Source organism: Felis catus, chromosome C1, assembly GCF_018350175.1.
Source record: "Felis catus isolate Fca126 chromosome C1, F.catus_Fca126_mat1.0, whole genome shotgun sequence".
Taxonomy (NCBI): domain Eukaryota; kingdom Metazoa; phylum Chordata; class Mammalia; order Carnivora; family Felidae; genus Felis; species Felis catus.
In genome coordinates this window covers 129,321,756-129,343,728 of record NC_058375.1, presented here as the reverse complement: position 1 = coordinate 129,343,728, position 21,973 = coordinate 129,321,756, and the positions used below count along the sequence as shown (strand labels likewise).

At 37.6% G+C, this 21,973-nt stretch overlaps 1 long non-coding RNA gene across 3 annotated transcripts in view; it reads left to right on the top strand.

Moving 5' to 3' along the window:
• The first annotated feature begins 3,708 nt into the window (after positions 1–3,708).
• Positions 3,709–21,973, top strand: part of LOC111561971 — a 307,562-nt gene continuing 289,297 nt past the window's right edge. The window contains exons 1-2 of one of the 3 annotated variants that reach the window (XR_006583144.1): positions 3,709–6,175; positions 17,929–18,033. This is a non-coding gene — a long non-coding RNA (uncharacterized LOC111561971). Of the gene's footprint in view, positions 6,176–13,937; positions 18,034–21,973 lie in introns of those variants that run through there. The other 2 variants (XR_006583145.1, XR_006583147.1) reach the window with 2 other exon arrangements.

Genomic DNA, 21,973 nt, shown 5'->3' with positions numbered 1-21,973 from the left:
AGAGTCCTAAATTCTGGACCTTTATTCCCCTTGCAGCTTCTCTCTCCCTCTTCAGCTTCTCCCTCTCCCTTTCCTTGAAAGAGTTGTTTATGTTTGCTGAATGCCCTTCCCCTCTCCCTCTCCTTCTTCCCGTTCAGTGCACTCTATTTAAACTTTTGTTCCCATGTCTCCACCAAAACCCTTTTTAGTCAACTTCAATGACCTCTGATGCAGTGGATGCCAATGTTCCAATCTCAATCCTAATCTAGAATGGATACAGCAGCTGATTACTGATACATGATACATGTACTGATACGTGATACAACTGATTACTTCCTGCCCCTTGAAGCATTTTCTCTTGTCCTCCCGGACTCCACAATCCTAGTTTTTCTTCTCTCCTGGGATCCTTTTCAAGGTCCTTTTCTGGTTCCTCTCCATTCTGACCAAAAAAAAAAAAAAAAAAAAAAAAAAATCCTGGCTCAGCCCTTAAACCTCTTCTATCTATCTATCTATCTATCTATCTATCTATCTATCTATCCATCCACCCATCCTCACTGACTTCATGAGTTTATCTAGTCTTGTGATATCCCCCTAATGTATAACTTTACTCTAGAATTCTTCCCTGAGATGCAGAATCAGGGTTCCAGCTGACCACTTCTTTTTTTCTTCTTGGATATTCAGTAGCTTTCTCAAACTCAGCATGTCTAGAACCAGACTTCCAATATTCATCCCCGCCTCACCAAACCTGCTTCTGCACAGCCTACCCCAACTCAGTTTATGTTTCTATTCAGTACGGGGGCTAGGGTGAAGCAAGTGAGTTGCTTGGGCATAAAATTTAAGACATTTAGAGTATCACGCAAGTGCTAACCCTGCCTTTGAATGACCCTGACAATGAGTGTCTCCTTAAATTTGGTGCCCTCAAGGGGCACCTGGGTGGCTCAGTCGGTTAAGTACCTGAATTTGGCTCAGGTCATGATCCCACAGTTTCTGAGTTCGAGTCCCACATGGGGCTCCGCACTGATGGCTCAGAGCTTGGAACCTGCTTCTGATTCTGTGTCTCCCTCTCGCTCTGCTCCTCCCCCACTCATGCTCTGTCTCTTTGTCTTTCAAAACTGAATAAACATCTAAAAAATTAAAAAAAAAAAATTAGTGCCCTCAGCCCTTCACTCACCTCACCCTAGTCCTATCCTGCTTCTACTTGCTCAACCTAAAAACCTCAGCATCATCCTTTGTGCCTCTGTTTCTCTCACTCCTATGCCCAATCTATGAAGACATCTGGATGGCTTTACCTTCAGAAAAAGAGTGTAATGCCCTGAGGCTGCTGTTCAGTAGAAAGCCTCCAGGAAGAGGCAGCAATGGTCTCCTGGGACAAATTGTAGACAACTCACAGCTTGTAGGAGGACCAACTGGCCCTGAGGGTTGCTGTAGCCTTGGACCTTGGCAGTGATGGGAATGCAGCCCCAGGTTTCCATCTAGAAACCCTTGCTGCCTTGGGGCCTTCAGGGACCTAGACGGCTATAGACTTGCAGTCTGCGGTGAGCAAGTCACTCTCGTTTCTGGCCTTGGTGGGTCCCTGCCCTGCATACCCTGCTGTTTCTACCATACCTGGCTAGGGGGAGGGAGAGGCATCTACAAGTACCAGAGTTTGTGTAACAGGTTGTGTGAGCCAGACTCCTTACAGAGAAGTCTGGGTTGAGGGACCTTTAGTGTCTGAGCAGCCCAGGTGTTTCTCATCCCAGGATTCTCTGTTGACCCCAGTAGAACATTTGAGGTCCCTAGAAATCATCCTACCACTGAAAAACGTGGTCAGGATCTCAGGCCCTATTCTGCTATTCTCTGAACTTCCCCTGATGACCAATACATCCCAACCCATCCTCTCCCTACCCCTTTATCTGGACCTGCACTCACTCTCCCCTACACACTGGAGGTGCACCCCACAAGTACAACTGTGCCATTTGCCTTCCCAGGAAACCCCACGCTCCACCCATCCAGACAAGGCCCTGGTCTGTAGGCATGCCCCCCAAAGAAATATGTATACCATACTTCCTTCCAGGTACTTCCAGGTTACTTCTAACTTGAAGGCAAGATGGTTAAATAACATTTTATACAGTAGAATAAATAATGAAAATAATATCTAAGCTTCCTGTGAAATATCTAAACTTGCTTTCAGTTACTTAGAGGAAAACACATGCATACACACATACACCTGATATGCCTTAGAGGCTTCATTTCCGACAGCAAATAGTCTGGTGGTTTTGATTAGATAATTCTAATGATGTTTATAGCTACACATCTACCTGGTATGAGCCTTATCATGCTTGTTCTTTCTTGGCCAGCATGATCAGTAACTTGCCTTCAAGTTAGAAGTAACCTGATTATATTAATCTGGATAGGTTATGCTATGCTATGGTACAAATACTCAAATCTTAGCTCTGAAGCACCAAGATTTATTTCTATTGGCTGTGCATTGACCTTTGAGGATTGCCAGAGTGAAGAGTAGTATATATAAAATGGGGTATTTGGCCCAATTTATGAAGAAATATTTACAAATGTCAAAAATAATGGAGTAATTTTGTTTTGTATATTTAAATATTATACTTCCTCTAAGAGAAAATAAAAATTCTGAGATTATTTTCACAAAATAAGGAAACTAACAGAAACTAAATGCATTGTTTTGGGAACCACTTTTTTTCCCTCCCTGCTAGCAGTGATGTATGCAGATACAAGTAAAAGCCACTGTATTACAACTTGATTACTACCATCTCTGTTAAGCAGGTGAGACAGAATGAAGGCAGAAATGACATCACTTGCCCTCCAGGCTGAAGCCTGTGTCTGATGCAGCTGGAGCCTAGGGCCCATCTGCCTATGGGCCCCAATTACTCTCTCCCACACACTGAATGAATGACCTTCCAGACATGTCACAAGTACGGTCTTCTCTGTAGAGCTGCCCTGATTCCTCCTAGGAAAATTAGTTGCTCAGTTTTCTTTATCATGCTAATTATATTGGATACATAATTATGGTACTCATCAGGCAGGCTAATTCTTTATTTACATGTCTGTCTCTCTGACTCAGCTGTGGGCTTTTCAAGGGCAAGTGCTCCCTCTTAGTCATCTGTATCTTCTTTAAGACCTGTACGTGCCATTTTGTTGGCACATATTGATAATGTGGGAAAGAGTTAGGGGTTGTATTTGGGTAGAAGGAAATAGGAATAAATAAAGGGGAAAAAAAGATAGATAAGAAAGGAAGGGAAACAAATGAGCAAGACTGCAAGGAAGGAAGAAAAGAAAGGAGTTTGCACATGTGTGCCTTTTGTCACAGGGCTCCCTGGTTTGCACAAGCTTTAGCACCAGGATAATAGGAAGACAACCAAGAGAGGCTATCTCTGGGTCAGCGTTGGCACATTTCTCATACGCAACAATGCAGTCTTATAGTTGACTAATTCCAGAATATTTTGCCCTAATTCAAAATGTGAGACTATTTATTGCCTATAATGTTACTTCATAGAATCTTAAAAGCTAAGGAGAAATTAATTTTATAGTCACAGAGAATAGTTCAGTTTGATAGCTTATTCTAGGTTTTTTGTGTTTTTTTTTTTTAAGATAATTTATTTTGAGAGAGAGAGCATGAATAGGGAGGGCAGAAAGAGAGGGAGAAAGAGAGCATACCAAGGAAGCTCCGTACTGTCAGTGCAAAATCTGACGCGGGGCTTCATCTCATGAATGGTAAGATCATGACCTGAGCCAAAATCAAGAGTCAGACGCTTAACCAACTGAGCTACCAGGCGCCCCTATGCTAGCTTTATATATAAGGAAACTCAGCTAACTTACACTATTTGATAAGTTAGTTTGATACATTTTATTGAAAGACAAGTGAGACTCCTTTAATTTAGTCTAGAGGAAGTCTCTAGATTCCCCAAGGGTTTCAAACTTTAGTATGGACAGCCAGTACCTCTATGTTATACTTATTTGGCCAATCCCTCCAGTCTCAAAGAGTGGTGGGGCTTTTTTTTTGTTTGTTTTTTGGGTTTTTTTGCGTAAGATAAGACAAAATAAAATATGCTACATTTTGTGCTTAATTTAAATAATTAAATCTTTTAGCTTAAAATGGAAATATTATGGGAAAAAGTGGAAGTTTTATGAGTTATTAAATTGAAAGTTCAAAAATGTACCTAAACTTTGGAATGGTGATTATGATTTTATTGTTCATATTCTTGGATCCAACAATACCATTTCCAAAAATTTATCCTATAGAGACATTAAAACATGTACATTAAAGTATGGGTACAAAATGCGTGGCAAAATTATTTGCAGTCATGTAAAATTCAAAGTCATGCAGATGGCTTTAATAGAGGATTAAGTAACTATAATTAATGGAGAATATATAGTAGATTTTAAAAAAGGGTTATTTTGAATGACAAAAAACCCCAAAAAGATTCTAAGATATATATTCAGTGAAAAAGTGTCAGAACCACATGTATACTATCGTTTCATTTCTGCAAAACAAACAACAAATTAAAACAAAAGCCATATGCATATGTGTGTGCACATACACACACTCCAGGACACTTTTGTGAACTAAATGGGGGCACTGCCAATATTTACATCTGAACCATCAGCCTGATTGATGCAGGAGTGTCTAGAGGAAATCAGAATCTATACACACCTTAATTTAAGGGAATTTATATTCTGGATAATACATTTCTTGTAAGTTTATTTTAATAGTAATAGTGAACATACACTATATATACTAATAAAATTAAGTTTTTCATACCTGAAATATCTATGAGAAGAGTATGGAGTTAGTCTTAAACTTGGATCTCAAAGTGTGATGCCTCTAATTTTTCAGAACTTCCTCCCTTTGCTGCAACACCTTTAGGTTGATCTGTTTTCTTCAGAATATGCCCCCCAATATTTTAAATTAATGTATCACCAGGACATTCTTATGTTCTCTTATTGTCAGAGCAGACATTAATCCTTCCTGAAAGTCTGACCATTGCAGAGCTCCCAGTCTTGTCAACTTTATCTTTTATCATCCAAGTATCCATAGCAGCAGATTATTGTATAGTATTTATTTTTGTCCTTTGGATTTTTCCAAAGATAAATTTCAGTATCTATTTAAATTAATGAGGGGTGACCGCTACCTTTTGCTGGTTTCTGTTGCTAATGAGGGCAAGGCATGGGCCTTTGCTAAATTCCCACATCAGCCTGGTTGGCCAGGTGTATTTTTGGTATAAGTTTCAAGCCATATGACAGTCTTGTAGATAGTGCTATTTGTCACATGAGTACTGGACAAGAAAGTGCAGTGATAAGATCAATACAAATTTATTCCTCTAGCAAAACACAACAATTCAAGGCATATGCATTATTAATGCTGCATCAGAAGTATTATGCTCATATTCAAAGACTAGCATATAATTATAAAGGACAGAAATGTAAAGAACACGAAACAGCCTGATGATGGAATTGGTTCATGTTTATTATTAGAAATCCTATTTGAAATCCAGAGAAGAACTACTGAGTGGATAAAAACATGTCAGACAGTAGGTGACAAAGAATATGAGAAAATTACAACATTTTCCCCCACTAAAATTAACAATGTTTTGCACCCTACTTGACTGACTGAGTAATCTGGCTCTGCAAGGATGAGGATTCAGGGAGATATTCTTTCTGCTACTGTTTCCATCTGTGATGCAATTAGTCCGGAATTTGCATGCTCTACTGGTCAGTATGACTCTAGCAATGCTCAGCAGAACAGAGGCACACATTCTCTCCTTCCACAAATATCCACTGAACATGAAGTCAGACCTCTTCTGGTACTAGAGGTATATTTCGGGATAAGTCAAAGGTTGTGAAATTAGCATTTAGGTTTTTAAAAATAAGTTTTCATATGTAAAAAATTGCCACCACGATGATCAAGCATATAAAATAATATTGTGAAATTTGATCCAAAATCATTGGCTTCTTGAGCTGGAACATGTTGTCCTATGCCTTGTCCTATGCCTCAGCTGGAATATGTTTAAAGCTAATGGGCAGGAAGATGGCAGAGTAAGAGACACCAGAAATCTGTCTCTTTAGACACCACCTACACCATCTGTCACCTAGACAACAATTGTACTGGCAGAATCTGTCTGATGTAACTATTTTGGAACTCTGGAGTCTATTGAAGGCTTAAATCTTCCAGGAGAGTGCTTGGATGGTAAGTAGCAGTTGATTATCAATTTTGGCTCTTTGCACAGTAGCACCTACCCATCCCCACCCACAGCCATGTGGCAAGCGGCAGTGCACAGTGTTCTTGGAACAGTTTTCACACAGCTGGTGGGATCCAGGGTAGACTAAAAGTACCCTGTCCTCCAATTACTAGGGATCTGTGCTCTGATCACTGATTGCTATGTTAGATCACAGAAGTATGGGCAAAGAAGTAGGCATCCATTGTTTTTGTAGTTACCTCATTGTTGCAAGCCCCCTTATCTCCTACTGAAGTAACTTTCAGGACATTTAAAGGGCCAATGCCCATATCCCCACTTCATTTTTTTTTTTTAATTTTCCCCTCTGGAGAGCCATATATTAAAAATTAGGATATTCAAAAACAAGTTCATATATTCAGAATGTTAGAAAGTGACCACACCTGTCCAGGGAAAGGGTCAGAAAAGACCTTAAGTTTATACCTCAGGTTGATCTTCAGTGCGTAGAAAGCCTGTATCAATCAGAAAAACAGTAACAATGACAGAAAACAGCAAAATCTGGAGGGGGAGTATCTGATGTCCAGAGTGACCACATTATTAGATTCAAGTAACCAGCTTTCAACAACAACAACAACAACAACAACAACAACCACAAGGCATACAAACAAACAGGAAAATATGACCAATTCAATGGAAAAAAAAAAAAAAAGAAGAAACTATCCCTGAAAAAGACTCCATGGAAGATATACTAGTCAAAGACATTTTTAAAAACTGTCATAAAAATAATCAAAGAACTAAAGGAAGATGTGGAGAAAGTTAAAAAAAAATGACACATAAGCAAAATGAAAATATCAATAAAGAGATAGAAAATCTAAGAAAAAACTAAAAAGAAATTCTGGAACTGAAATATACAATAACTGAAAGAACATTATGAGAGGGATTTAAGGCATATTTGAGCAGGCAGAAGGAAGAATCAGTGAACTTAGAGATGGGACAATAGAAATTATCAAGTTTGAGGAACAGAAAGAAAAAAGATTGAAGTGAGTAGGGCCTAAGGGATGGTGGTGCACCATCAAACAGAACAACATATTCATTGTAGGAATTACAGAAGAGAAGAGAAGAAAGGGGCAGGGAGAATATTTGAAGAAATAATGGCTTAAAACTTCCCAAATTGATCAAAAACATGAACATAAGCATCCAGGAAACTCAACAAACTCCAAGTAATATGATCTCAGAGATCCATACAAAGACACATTATAATCAAACTTTTGAAAGACAAAGAGTAAATCTTGAAAGCAGGAAGAAAGAAGCAAATCATCATATACAAGGGATCCTCAATAATACTATCAACAGATTTATCATTAAAACCTTTGGAGACCAGAAGGCAGTAGGCTAATATATTCAAAGTGCTAAAAATAAAAAAAAAAAAAATAAAAAAATAAAAAAGAAAGAAAGAAAGAAAGAAAAAAGAAGCTATCAACCAAGAATCCTATATCCAGCAAAACTCTCCTTCAAAAGTGAGGGAGAAATTAAGACACCCCAAGTAAACAAAAGTCGAGGGACTTCATTACCATTAGACCTGCCTTGTAAGAAATACTCAAGGCAGTCCTGCAGTGTAAAAATTACTGTCCTTGACAGTAACTCAAAGCTATATGGAGAAATAAGTCCCAGAAAAAGTAAATACATGGGCAATTATAAAAGCTAGTATTATTGTAACATTAGTTTGAAGCTGGAGTTTTTGTTTTCTGCATGATTTACGAGACTAATAAATTAAAAAAAAAGTCTAAAAGCTAATATTATTATAACTTCGTTTGTAACTCCAGTTTTGTTTTCTATGTAATTTAAGAGACATGCATTTAAAAGAATTATTAATTTATGTTTTGCGGATGCATAATGTACAAAGATGTAATTTGGGGGACATCAACAATCAAAAGGAGTGGGAACAGAGCTGTAAAGGAACAGTTTTTGAATGCTATTGAAGTTAACCTGGTATCAATTCAAGTTATAGTGTTAAACTTTAAGATGTTAAATGTAATCCCCATGATAACCACAAAGCAAATGACTATAGAATATATACAAAAGGAAATGAGAAAGGATCTGGAACATTTCACTATAAAAAATCAACTAAACATAAAAGAAGACAGTAATGTAGAAAATGAGAGAAATCTGTTAGGCATATAGAAAACAAATAGCAAAATTACAGAATTAAGTCCCTCTTTATCAGTAATTACTTTAAATGTAAATGGATTAAGCTCTTACAACTAAAAGACAAAAATTGACAGATTAAAAACACATAGTCCACTCATTAATTAAATGTAAACAAACAAACAAACAAAAAGCAGAATTAGAACTATAAATACAGAACATAAACTGATAGTTACCAGAGGGGAGGAAGTGGGAAAAGGGAGATACAGGCCGCCAGTTATGGAATGAGTGAGTCATGGGAATAAAAAACAGAGCATAAGGAATATAGTCAGTGATATTGTAATAGCAATGTAATGGGACAGATGGCAGCTGTGACTTGTGGTGAACACAGCATAATGTATAAACTTGTCAAATCACTAAGTTGTATACCTGAAACTAATGTAACATTGTGTCAACTATACTTGCATTAAAAACAAACACATAGTCCAACTGTATGTTATATATAAAAGACTCACTTGAGATCCAAAGACACAAATAGATTGAAAGTGAAAGGATGGAAAAATATATTTCATGAAAAAAGTAACCAAAAGAGAAGAGAGATGGCTATCCTAAATTTAGACAAAATAGACTTTAAATTAAAAAAAGGTTACAAGGGGGGCGCCTGGGTGGCGCAGTCGGTTAAATGTCCGACTTCAGCCAGGTCACGATCTCGCGGTCCATGAGTTCGGGCCCCGCGTCGGGCTCTGGGCTGATGGCTCAGAGCCTGGAGCCTGTTTCTGATTCTGTGTCTCCCTCTCTCTCTGCCCCTCCCCCGTTCATGCTCTGTCTCTCTCTGTCCCAAAAATAAATAAATGTTGAAAAAAAAATTTAAAAAAAAAAGGTTACAAGGGACAAAGAGGCACTATATATTATATTATATATTAGTATATAATATATATAGTGTATATATTTTATATTTATATTATATTATATATATTATATTTATATATAATATATATTTTATTTATTTTGAGATATAGAGTGTAAAAGGGAGAAGGGCAGAGAGAAAGAGAGGGAGACAGAGGATCCAAAGCAGGCTCTGCACTGACAGCAGAGCTTGATGTGGGGCTTGAACTCACAAACCATGAGATCATGACCTGAGCCAAAGTCAGACACTTAACCCACTGAGCCACCCAGGTGCCCTACACATTATATATTAGTAAAAGTCTCAATAGAGCAAGAATATATAACAATTATAATCATATATACTAATGACAGACTACCAACATATATGAAACTAAAATGGACAAAATTGAAGCAAGAAATAGACAGTTCTACAATAATACCCCACTCACCATAATAGATAGAACAACCAGACAAGAAATAAGTAAGGAAATAGAGGACTTAGACAACGTGGTAAACCAATTAAATCTAACAGACATGCACAGGTACTCCATCTAACAATAACAGCACGCACATTCTTCTCAAGTGCACCGGGATAGAGTATACATTAGGCCACAAGTTAAGTCTTGGTATATTTTAAAAGATTGGTATCATAAAGAGTATCTCCTTTGACCACAACGGGGTAGAGTTTGAAATAAAGAACAGAAGAAAAACTGGAATTTACACAATGTTGTAGAAATTAAGCAATATGCCTTTGAATAACCAGTGAATCAAAAAGAAATCACAAAGAAACTCAGAAAATACTTACAGGCAAATGAAAATGAAAATTCCACATACCAAAACTTACAGGATGCAGCAAAATTGGAGCTAAGGGGAAAATATATAGCTATAAATCCTTACATTAAAAAAATAAAGCCAAGATCTCAAATCAAAAACCTAACTTTATAACTTGATGAACAAGTAAAAGAACAAACTAAACTCAAAGCTAATAGAAAGAGATAAATAATAAAGATTATATCAGAGATAAATGAAATAGAGCAAAACAAATAGAAAATTAATGAAAGCAAAACTTGGTTCTTCAAATAGATCAGTAAAATTGACAAACCTTTGGCTGGATGGACTGAAAGGAAAAAAAAAGGAAGACTAAAATTATTAAAATCAGAAATGAAAGTGGGGACATTACTTCTTATTCTATGGAAAAAAAGGATTATAAGAAAGTACTATGAATGATTATGTACCAACAAATTGGATAGCCTATATGAAATATGCAAATTACAAGAAACATAACACCTACCAAGACAAAATCATGAATAAAAGGAAAATCTGAATTTACTTATAGCTAGTAAGGAGAATGAGTCAAAATTGAATCAGTAATCAAAAACCTCCCAACAAAGTAAAACCCTGTATCTGATGGCTTTGCTGGTGAATTCTAGCAAACGGTTAAAGAAGAACTAATGCCAAGCCTTCTCCAACTTTTCCAAAAAAATTGAAGAGGAGGAAACACTTCTTAACTCATTCTATGAGGCCAGTATTACCCTGATACCAAAGGCAGACAAAAAAGGAAAACTACAGACCAGTATCCTTTATGAATACTTATGCAAAAATTCTCAACAAAATAATAGCAAGCCAGATTCAGCAGCATATTAAACGCTTTATACACCATGACCAAATGGAATTTTTCCTGAATGCAAGGATGTTTCAACATATGAAAATCAATGTAATCACATTAACAGAATGAAAGACAAAAACCACATGATCATCTCATTTGATGCTGAAAAAGCCTTTGACAAAATTCAGCATCCTGTCATGATAAAAACACTCAAAGAACTAGGAGTATGAGGAAATTACCTCAATATAATAAAAGCTATATATGAAAAACAATGAACATGATACTCAATAAAAGACTGAAAGCTTTTTCTCTAAGGTCAGAAACAAGGCAAGGATGTCTGTTCTTACCACTTCTATTTGACATGGTACTGGAAGTTCTAGCTAGAGCAATTAGGCAAGCAAAGGAAATAAAAGATCTCCGAATTAGAAAGGAAGAATGAAATTATCTTTGTTTACAGGTAATATGATCTTGTATGGAGATAACCCTAAAAATGCCACAAAAATTGTTAGAACTATTAAATGAATTTGGTAAAATTGCAGGATACAGTCAATGCACAAAAATCAGTTGTATTTTTGTATACTAACAATGGACAACTGAAGACGAAATTACAAATACAATCTCATTAACAATAGCATCAAAAATAATAAAATACTTAGGAATTTACCTAACCAAGAAGGTGAAAGACTTATACAATTAAAAGTATGAAACAGTGCTAAATAAAATTAAGGAAGACACAAATATTGAAGTATAATTAACATACAATTTTTTATTAGTTTCAGGTATACAATATAATGATTCAACAATTCTATACATTACACAGTCAGTACTCATCCCATTAAATGTACTCTTAATCCCCTTTATTTCACTACAAAGAAGACATAAATAAATGAAAACACATCCCATCTTCATGAATTGGCAGACTTAATATTGTTAAAATGTCAACACAATGCAAAGCAATCTAGAGGTTCAGTGCAAACCCTATCAAAATCCTAATGACATTTCTTTGCAGAAATAGAAGAACTCACTCTAAAGTTCGTGTAGAATGTTAGTGGACTTCCAATAGCCAAAATAATTTTGGGAAGGAATAAAACTGGAAGACTCACACTTCTTGACCTCAAAACTTACTATAAAGATACACTAATCAAACAGGGTGGGGGGTGCCTGACTGCCTCAGTCAGTAGAGCATGCAACTCTTGATCTCGGGGTTGTGAGCTCAAGCCCCACACTGGGTATACAGACTACTTAAAAATGAAATCTTAAAAAAAAACAAAAACAAAAACAAAAAAAAAACCCAAAACAGTGGGGTACTGGTACAAAGACAAGCATATAGACCGATAGAAGAGACTAGAGAGCCCAGATATAAATCCTCACTTATATTGTCAAATAGTTTTTGACAAGAATGTAAAGACCACTCAATGGGGAAAGGACAGTCTTTTTAACAAATGGTGCTGGGAAAACCAGATATCAACATGTAAAAGAATGAAGTTGGATCCTTACCTAACACCATATACACAATTTAAATAAAAATGAATCAAATACCTAAATTCCAGACCTAAAACCACAAAACTTTTAGAAGAAAAAAATAACAAAAAAGATTTACATTGGATTTAGCAGTGATTTCTTGGATATGACACCAAAGGCACAGGTAACAAAAGGAAAAGATAGACAAATTGGACTTCATAAAAGTTTTTAAATTGTGCACATCAAAACACACTATTAACAGAGAATAAAGGAAACCTACAGAATGAGAGGAGCTATTTGCGAAGTATGTATCTGATACAGGATTGATATCCATAATATATGGAGAACTCTTAAAACTCAACAACAGTAAAAGAAACAACCTGATTAAAAAATGGGCATAGGATTTGAATAGACATTTCTCTAAAGAATGACAAATGACCAATAAACACATGAGAAGATGCTCAACATCACTAATCATTAAGGAAATCCAAATCAACACTACAATGAGGTACCACCTCACACTGATTGGGACAGCTACTGTCAAAAAAAAAAACAAACCCAAAACCAAAAACTAAAAACCAAAAAACAGATAACAACAGTCACTGGCTTGGATGTGGAGAAATTGAAACCCCTGTATACTATGGTGGAAATGTAAGTGGCACAGCCATCATGGAAAACTGTATGACGGTTGCTCAAATAATTAAAAATAGAATTACTGTATGATCTAACAATTCCCCTTCTGGGTATATACACAGAAGAATTGAAAGCAGGTGTCAAGGAGATATTTGTACATCCATGTTCATAGCAGCATTATTCACAATAGCTAATACATGGAAGCAAACTACCCGTACACTGATGGGAAAATGGATATACAAAATAGGGTATGTACATACAAAGTAATATTAATCAGCCTTAAAATGGAAGGAACTTATTTAATATGCTATATGCCATGGATGGGCCATTAAGTGAAATTAAGTATTATAAACCAATCACAAAAAGATAAATTCCACATGATTCCACTTATAGTAGTCAAAATGATGGAGACAAAAAGTGGAATGGTAGTTGCCAGGGGCTGGGGTTTGGGGAGTTATTGTTTAATGGGTACAGAGTTTCAGTTTTACAAGATGAAAAATTTATGGAGATGGTGGTGATGATTACACAATGTATGAATGTGTCTAATGCCACTGAACTGTGCATTTAAAGATGGTTAAGATAGTAGATCTTACATGTATTTTACCACAAAAATTTGAAAAGAAAAAGTGCCGATGGATACCATTTTTTATGTTTCAAAGAAGACAAATAGAATATTATAAGGACATATGCATCTAGCATCCTCAGATATTCAGATAAGCAAATATTTCAAATAAATAAATATCTGTTTGCCCCATTATTTCTGAAACATATTTACTATTTTCATTATAATGAAAATGTATCCAAAATGCCTTAATCATTTATTCTTTGATCAGAGAAATTTGGATATAATAAATGTAAGTTGATCTTCTCTTTATGACGAAAAATCATCACTGGAAATTATCCACTTAGGGCCTATTTTTTTTTTTAATTTTTTTAAACATTTATTTATTTTCAAGAGACAGAGACAGAGTGCGAGTGGGGAAGGGGCAGAGATAGAGGGAGACACAGAATCCAAAGCAGGCTCCAGGCTCTGAGCTGTCAGCACAGAGCCCGACGCAGGGCTTGAACTCACACCATGAGATTATGACCTGAGCCGAAGTCAGAGAGTCACCCAACTGAGCCACCCAGGTGCCCTGAGGCTATGTTTTTAAAATGTAATGCTTGTTGGGTTTTTGAAGTATAGTGCCTGCCCCTGAATTAAATGATTCCAAATTGCTTTCTAGTTGTTGATTTTACTACAATATTTTCTCCTCTTCACTTCCATTTTGTATTTCAGTATATAAAGTTCTGTTTTTGTTGCCAAATGAACTAGAGGAATCTATAGTTACTAAGATAAGTAACGATCAACCTAAAAAGTAAATGCAAAGATATGTTTTTGCCAGAGGGTAAGTGGGTAAACTTATTGCATATGTAGCAGTAGTTCTCAATTGTGAGTATACCTCACAATCATCTAGAGGGCTTTTGAAAATACAGGTTGCTTGGCCTACCCTGGATTTTCTGATTCAGGAAGTCCAGAGTGGGACCGGAGAATCTGTATTTCTAACAATTTCCCAGCTCATACTGCTGCTCTGTGAACCACCTATGGAGAACTGCTGCACAGCAAAGTGAGATGGGGATGGTTTGAAATATCAGTAAGACTTTGAGGTTTTAAGAAACGTTGGAAATGTCTAGAAGTCTACAAATAGGAAAAGGAGAATGTTACTTTTCACATACCAGACATTGTATCTATGGAGCTTGTAACACAGAGTGAGAGCTGCTGAAAAAAAATCCAGGAATTTGTATAAAGTGGTGAATTACAGTTACATGTCAGTTTGCTAAGAGATTTTAGGAATACATATTAAATGCTTCCATCATTATAAACTGATACCACATCAGGCAGCTTTGATCTCCAAAAAACATCTCATGTTGCCTCTGTAATGGGCTATCCTGGATGGACCATTGGTTTGACCCCGTGTGGCATGCCTAATGTCTCTATATTCTAATCCATTGGTTGCTACTAAAATGCTTTGCCAACAGATTTTGTTCTCAGATAGGGCACAGCACTGAAAAGAAAATCACTTTGCAAATCCAGTGATTTCATGGGCCACTAGGCTCTCTGCATTCTCTATTACCCAGTTTATCTTTTGTTCATTTAATGCATCGCAAACAACATTGAATTAGTTTGTTGGACAATTAGGTAAGATATTAAACTAAAGATGTACATATAAATATGTCAAGTGATTATTTTAAGAATACATCTGTAAGGAGTAACCGGAGAAGGCACTTTGTGAAGGTTTTTTTTCCTCCCTGCTTTCTCTAACAGTTCAACAACCCCCAACTTTTATAAATAGTACACCTTTTTCTAAAGTGTAGATAGCAAAAAAGTTTTTCTATAATGAATGCTTAAAAAATCATTTCCGAGGAAATTAGGTCTTAAAAACATCCTGGAATATGTCAGTTAATTAAATTGTTGTTTGTTAGAATGAACATCCCAAATCAAACCCACTATTGCAAATGCTAGCCCAAGAGTGGTTTCTAGTCTCTGCAAGTCTCTTCCTTCCTCTGCTGTGGCCGCCTAAAGCCCTCCTGCAATTTCACCACCTCCTTGACTCTCAGCACTAATCCTGAATATTGCTGGGGAGGTTTTCATGGCTGCATCTAGAAACTGTGTTTGATCCTGTTTACTTTGCCTCTCTCTGCTCTAATGTCACACCTCAGTTCTGGGAAATGGATCTCATTCTGTTCTGAAGTCTTATTTGCCTGCTCCCGGGCACCCACGTTTGATGACCAAGCTTCAGTGTGAGCCCTGTTTCTGAGGTCCTCTTTTGTTATCTGTCATCACCCTTCTCATAAAGGGATACCCTAGTCCTAGATCCTGGCCCATTAGTGTGGACCCTCCTCTGTAATAACAGATACCTCTTATTCTAATTTGCTGTCCTTCCTATAAGAATGAATTGTCTCATATTCCATCCAACTGTTTGGAAAGGCCAACATTTCATTTTAACGCTTGCTGATTTCTACTTACCTGGAGTATAACCTATCACTCTGTTGTCCTGGACATGTTGCTTTGGTCTCTATTCATATCTGTGATGGTATCCACTCACCCACATCCTATTCAGTGATTGAGTCCTTTTCCAAAGTCCAGCCCTTTCTCACCTAAGCCATATGGCAATAAGTAACTAGGCTTACCTGGTTTGTTAATTCTGGAAACACTGAATGCCTTTTGGATATGTGAAACTATATGGGCTGCTGGGGAGATGAACAAGACACAGTTTCGCTCTTGAATCTCATCCTGAATGACAGAGAAAACAAAAAATTGAAATACAATTCTTTAACTGCAGGTTCTAAGAACCTTTTTCACTGAGACATAGTACCTTAGGTCAGACAATTGCCCTTCCATAAACATTCATTCTACTAATGCTTGCTCAAAACCTACTGTGTGCCACCCAGAGGTCTCTTAATGAGAACTGTGAATCAGACCCAGACATTCACTTTGGCCCCGAGTGCCTAGAACTGTTACCTCCCAGATATTAATGATGTGTGTCTTCTGCTCCTGAGAAGTCAATAGGAGACTTTATAATAGATAGCCTCTGAACCTGGTTCCTGCTGCTCCAATCCCCAGGTGATCTACTTTGATTGAACCCTGATGACCATAGAGGAGTTGTAAATTCAGTCACTCATTGTCCAGAACCTCTGACTCAAGTATCAACCTGTTGCATTCCATCCTTCTAGATTACCTAGAACTGGATATCCTGAAAGGATGAAAGTTTTATGAGTTGATTGCAGTGCTTGTTGGAAAGGTAGGAGACCCTGGTGATAAACCTACCATAACTTTCAAAAGTCAGCATTATCCCCTGAGTGGCAGAGTTGCCTTGACTTTGTGTTTCTGGTGGAAATGACCACCAAGCCTACTGCCTTCTAAACCATTGAAGAGAAACTAAGTGGCCCCTGAAACAGCCTGAGTGACTAGTGACTGCCCAAGGACTACTAAAACTTTCTTTACTCTGAGTTGTGAAGGCTTCCTGGGATCTTTGGCTGGTGGAATGATATCTGGACCTGATATGGACAGGGATTCCTTGGGACATCCTAGGGAAATTGAGATTGCCCTGGTGCCTCTAGCCTTAACTTTAGAACTAATAGACGTTTTGCCAACCTCTTTTGCCTCTCCCCAAATTCTAAACCAGCCCTAGCCTATTGGAGGATAAGTCTGAAATAAACCTGAAAATAACTTCCCTACCCATCAGTGTTCCTGAAATTTCATGAGGATTCTGAAGAGAAGAGGCAGGGGTTTGCCTAGGGGAAGGTAGAGAAACCAAGGTGAGGAGAAGGCTCAGAGGCTGTGTTGTCAGCATAGGCACTCCAGAGACCTGCAGCAAATAGGACTAAAGCACGGGCTCCAGGCACAAGCAGTGATCTTAAGTGTTAATTTCAGTCGTGCTTTTGAGAGGGAGAGACAGAATCCATCCCTTACCCTCTTTTAACATCAGTGCACTCATTCATAAACATATACATTCTATCTCACAACATTCTTCACATACTCCAATAAGAAAAAGCATGTTAAAGTGACAAAAATATTTTAGGAAGTTATGTAAATATACTACTAAGGTAGATTATAGATTATAGTTCTATCATTTATCATGTTCTCATGTGTTTATTTGCTGAGAAGCTTTTATAAACTTTCAGTTGTTTTTCCTCCCCCCACCCCATATTTATCAGCATGCATGTCTTACTATCTTATTTAAGTTTCAAAATATTATTTCAAAGTTAATAAGATGTTTTGAAAATCTAGCCACATCCTTTATTTGCTCATAACATTTTGTCTGGAAAAGTTGTTCTTAAAAAAACTAAAGGTCCTATTTATAAAACTGTGATATGATTAAGGCCAATTGTAAACAAATGTTTGCAGGCCAACAGAACAAGCATGTCTTTCAATACAGATGACTTTCCCAGTGTGCCATAATAGTTTCTTAAAGCTGTTATGAATTATTCCATAAACCCATATTTAGAGACTTTTAAAAATGCAGATTATTGGCCTGAGCAACCATTTTGTCTCCAAAGGAACATTTGCAGGCTGTCGTGCAAATCTGCATTTGAGCTACTTTCACATTATGATCTTAGTGAATTCTTGACCAGATGGACTTGAACAGCTGCCACCCATGCCTGGTAAGTCCCTTTGCTGGAGAAGACAAAATAGCTCATTTGTTTGCAGTTCCTTCCTGGAAGTACACAAGGGCAATTTTCTACATTGTGAATTACTTCTATCAGAGCAACATTTTCCCTGAAAGGCCATAGCTCATTATGCTATTTAGAAACAAACAAAAAAAATATGCACAAACAGTTTTTTTTCCCCCTGGAGTCTTATAATTTGTACCCAGAAGGGACAAGTCTCTTTTCAGATTAAGTTTTTAAAAATGTTCCTTAGTTGCCATTATGTTCAAGCTGACATGGAAGGTTATAATGAGAGAACCCCCTCTGAAATAATAATGCCTTACATTTGTACAACATTTGATATTCTTCAGAGTGCTTTCAGACACATTATCTCATTTGATCCTCAAAACGACTCAGGAAGGCAGGGAAGGTAAGTGTTTTTATTCACTACTTTACAGATAGAGAAATCAAGTCCCTTCACAAATATTACCTGAGCATTTACTAACTCCACTGTATTGTACTCAGTATCACAGAGGATAAAAACATGTATTCCTCAAAGAGTAATCTGTTTTGCAGATAACACATAAAAACACAAAGCTAAATAATACCAAAAAAAAAAAAAAAGTGCAATATGTTTCAAAAGATGATGAGGCACCTGTGATGAGGAAATTGTTCATGAGGATTCAGGAGGCATTTTAAAGCAGGTACCACCTAGAATATACATGCTTGGAAAGAGGCTTAGAGTTTGTGGAACCCATGAGCATGTCTGCTCTTTGGCATTACACTCACATACCCCTATAACCTTAGAATGTAAAAGATTTAGGCATTCATCTAGTTTATCCCGATACTCAGTGCTGGACCTGTTTCTATGGCATCCCAGGCAAAAATGTGGAACAGCTATAGTTTTTAGAAAATGCTATCTAATAGGAAGTCGCGGTGTTGGTCTCTGCAATTCTGTGCCTCGCTGACTGGAGCAGCCCTACTGATCTATTTTTCTTCCTGAGGAAAGTCTTTAATGCCTCTATAGACAGTTGTAAGATTCGCCTCTAGGTTTTTCTTTTTTCCATTAGATCTTTGAACTTCTCTAGGTACTCACAGTCACTATTATACTGCTGGACCCGTGTTTTATTTGTCCAGATTATCTGTAACTTTGCCATCCAAAATGGATACACTATTGTAGGTAGGCAGAGTTCTATGGGATTCTTACTTCCTGGGCTCTAAACACTGTAGCGATGCTTTTGGTTCACTTACAGCATGTAAATTAATACTGCTAGTTATGAAGATTACTTATGCATAATAGTAACTATCATGTAAAAGCTACTTAATTAAAATGCCTGGAAAGAGTTAGGAATGCTTTCCTGAAGAAAAAAGGTCACTTTCATTGCATGGCTTCTCCCCACACACCACCTTTTAAAGTTTTTCTTTTTTTTCTTAAGTCATCATATATTCATATTCACCCAGGTGAAGCTTTCTTAAGTAATGAATACCAAATTCTAATATAACAATGAGCTGTGGTATTTTGTTTCTCATTTTTATTAAATGGGAAAATAAAAATTAATAGCTCATGTAAATTAATAGGCCAATACTGACCTCTGGTGTGTAAGGAAGAAATTGCTTACTGGGTGAACTAGTAGATGCTTGGGAAAAGTTTTATATTTAATGTAAAAACATCTTTATCCAAGCAAAGAAGTTTCCTAAGTTATCATTACAAATGTGGAAATTGGGGAATGTAAAACTAAATGAATAGAGAGAATTTCTCTATTTTAATCCCTTGTGGTAGGAAGTAAAAAGGAAAAGAGAGAACTGCTGAATAGAACAGCCCCATTGCATCATGTTTTTGCCCGATTTGGTCCACATTTAAGCAACTCTAACCCTAGTGAGTGGAGAAATGACCTACACTCCCAAGCTTGACTCCATACAAACTGAATTTTTTTAAAAGGCCTATTGTGAATTTGTCTGAGTTTTCTCCTTAGATGGTATGTGTATTCCTTTCCTGCTATGCCCCCAAATGCCTCCCTACTTATTTCAGACACAAGCTTCCAAAGTCATCTTTTTCTATTCTTATTTGCTCTTATTCATTCTCCTGGAATTTTCCAAAGCTGTGCCATATGGCTGTGATATGCTTGCTTTGTAATTTAAAAATCTAGCATTTGTTAGAGTGGTTCTTCTTTCAGAGGGCCCATTCTCCTCTCTGTTTTCAGTATGTAGCCTTCTCATTCAGTCCATGCTGAAGCCAAATTATGTATCCACTTCTCCCCTCCTTGGTTCCCTTTGTGCAGAGCCACTTGGGAGTGCACAGCCAGGGCTGCAGGCTGAGCCAGTCACCCTGCAGACAGAGGCATCAGCTTTGTGGGTTCAGACCCTACTGCCACCAGCAGCTCTTGCTGGCCTACCCTCTCCAGTAGCAGGGCCTGCAGGGTCTTAGAAACTTACCTGTTGGGAGAGTATCACTGGGCCCATAGCCATTGGACCCAGATTCCAATTTAATCCTGACCCCGTCACTGACTTGCTATGGGACCTTCTGCAACTCAGTTCATTTCCTAGACAGCCGACTTCTATTTCGTAATCCACAAAAGGGCTGCTTAGACCAGGTTTCACCAACAAACACCCTCGATGATGCTCTAATTCTACAATTCTGTGAATCTGGAATTGGGAAGCCAGCCTGCAACCCAGGGCTCTTACTGCCTGCAGTTCCTTCACCTTCCTTCTCCTCCACTCCTCCTAGTTCCTTTAGGTGTTTCTACTGCGAGCATCCTATGTTTACTAAACCATTATACTGATTACACTGCATGTATCTCTTTGTCTTTTTTCCTTCATTGGCCAAACATATGGCAGGCTGTTAGTAACTACTGAGTGAATGAAAAAAGAAACAATATCTTAGTTCCTCCTGCAAGTCTGTAGCTGACCTGTATTCCTAAATGGCTCCTGGGCCCTGGAAGCTTTGGAGTCAGCATCAACCTTTTGTCCTGATGCTACAAACTAACATGTGAGAATGTTGCCTCTCAAAGACTCTCAAAGGTGATGAATAGCTAGAGTTCATGCCGCAAGAAAGTGGAGGACACCAGACTGTTAGTAGGAGCTGAATCACTCTGCATAAGAATGAGAAGTTTTAGCTCCCCTGGTCTGGTAGAATAGGAGGAAGTGAGTAGGAAGAAGACACTGGGGTAGAAGAAGGGCAAAGTGGAGCTGGTTGAAAATGATGCTGGGTGAAGGCCCAGTAAATGTTTCCAGTTCTTGGGGTGACCATAGGACATTTTTAAAACTCAGAATTAAATTTGATTTGGCTAAATTTGCTTGCTTATTCAACTCACAGTTTACAATCTCCAGTAAACTCTACTGTGCTCAGAAATGACTTGCCTGGGTCGTTTATCTGTAGCAAGCAGTGAAGAGGTTGAGTAGTACCTCTAGGTCCGTGGTTCTTCACCTTCAGGGCACGTGGGAATCACTTCAGAAACGTTTAGATACTAGATGCTGACACCATACTCCGGAAGGGTTACAATAGTCTTTCTGGGAGTGGGGCCCAGGGATCATTGTTTCTTAACAGAAGCCCAGGTGAATCTGATGTGCCACTGGGGTGGTGAACCGCTGGTGGAGGGTGTGGAGGAGAGCTGGCAAGCATTAGAGCAGAGCCAACATTGGAGTGAGTGGTTATGCCACAGTAGATTATGGCTGTAGTCATCAATATGAACTCATCCAAGAAACTACTCAGCAACCACGCATGCTTTTGTTTTTAATCAACTCTATTTCTCATCACTGGCAGTAACTATTTTAATTTTATAAACTTCCACTTTCCTTAAACCTTTGCTCCTCCCAGTTCTATTGGTACTCTCAACAAATGAACTGTTTTCTACTTTTCAGAGATATTTGATACCCAAGAGAAAAATTCCTTAATTTTCTGCCACCAAATCTATAAATCCATTTTCTTATGCATTCTCTTTTTTACTGGTGTCTGTTC